Genomic DNA, 1,657 nt, shown 5'->3' on the forward strand with positions numbered 1-1,657 from the left:
TCCGCGGCGGGAAATGCGCCCTCTGGCGGACACGCCGTTGTAAATGAATGGGCTTTGGCACTTAGTGCATTTTCGCAAAAGTCGCTCCGCGCTCCGGGCGAAGAGGCCGAATTCTCGCTACTCGTGGCCGACCAGGGAACCAGCGAAGGCGGGTAAACTCTCAAGAGAGCCCCGCCGGCTGGTCCGCGGGCCAATAATGGTCCCGTCACCTACCGACAGCGGACGCCGACCCACGCCCGGCAAGGACCACCGAGAGGCGGATAACGGCGCACACCGCGAACGGCGGGTGGCGGTCGCTGGGTGGCGGTCGGGGGGTGGCGGTCGGGGGGTGGCGGTCGGGGATGGTGCTTGGGGATGGTGCTTGGGGACCGGTGGCGCCGGAGGCGCACACCGCGAACGGCTGGTGGCGGTCGGCTGGTGGCGGTCGGCTGGTGGCGGTCGGCTGGTGGCGGTCGCCTTGTGGCGGTCGGGGGGTGGCGGTCGGGGGGTGGCGGTCGGGGATGGTGCTTGGGGATGGTGCTTGGGACCGGTGGCGCCGGAGGCGCACACCGCGAACGGCTGGTGGCGGTCGGCTGGTGGCGGTCGGCTGGTGGCAGTCGGCTGGTGGCGGTCGGGGGGTGGCGGTCGGGGGGTGGCGCTTGGGGATGGTGGCGGTCGCCTTGTGGCGGTCGGGGGGTGGCGGTCGGGGGGTGGCGCTTGGGGATGGTGGCGGTCGCCTTGTGGCGGTCGCCTTGTGGCGGTCGGGGGGTGGCGGTCGGGGGGTGGCGCTTGGGGATGGTGGCGGTCGCCTTGTGGCGGTCGCCTTGTGGCGGTCGCCTTGTGGCGGTCGCCTTGTGGCGGTCGGGGGGTGGCGGTCGGGGGGTGGCGCTTGGGGATGGTGGCGGTCGCCTTGTGGCGGTCGCCTTGTGGCGGTCGCCTTGTGGCGGTCGGGGGGTGGCGGTCGGGGGGTGGCGCTTGGGGATGGTGGCGGTCGCCTTGTGGCGGTCGCCTTGTGGCGGTCGGGGGGTGGCGGTCGGGGGGTGGCGCTTGGGGATGGTGGCGGTCGCCTTGTGGCGGTCGGGGGGTGGCGGTCGGGGGGTGGCGCTTGGGGATGGTGGCGGTCGCCTTGTGGCGGTCGGGGGTGGCGCTTGGGGATGGTGGCTGTCGCCTGGTGGCGGTCGGGGGTGGCGCTTGGGGATGGTGGCTGTCGCCTGGTGGCGGTCGGGGGTGGCGCTTGGGGATGGTGGTGGTGGTCGCCTGGTGGCCGTCGACTTGTTTCGGTCGGGGGTGGCGCTTGGGGATGGTGGCTGTTGCCTTGTGGTGGTCCGGGGTGGCGCTTTGGGACCGGCGTCCGGCGGAAAGTGCGTGTTGCGCGGCCCGGAGAAAGTTTCAGCCAAGGGCCCGCCGCTGGAGAAAATTTTAGGTACCAGGGGTGGATGTTTTTTGTCACCGCAGGAGGGGGACGTTGCCTCCGTCGGTGTCCGGCGGAGAGTGCGTGTTGCGCGGCCCGGAGAAAGTTTAGGCCCGGGGCCCGCCGCTGGAGAAAATTTTAGGTACCAGGAGTGGATTTTTTTTGTCACCGCAGGAGGGGGACGTTGCCTCCGTCGGTGTCCGGCGGAGAGTGCGTGTTGCGCGGCCCGGAGAAAGTTTAGGCCCGGGGCCCGCCGCTGGAGAAAAT

This window comes from Syngnathus floridae, unplaced genomic scaffold (assembly GCF_059516105.1).
Source record: "Syngnathus floridae isolate MCC-2025c unplaced genomic scaffold, RoL_Sflo_1.0 HiC_scaffold_189, whole genome shotgun sequence".
Lineage (NCBI taxonomy): Eukaryota > Metazoa > Chordata > Actinopteri > Syngnathiformes > Syngnathidae > Syngnathus > Syngnathus floridae.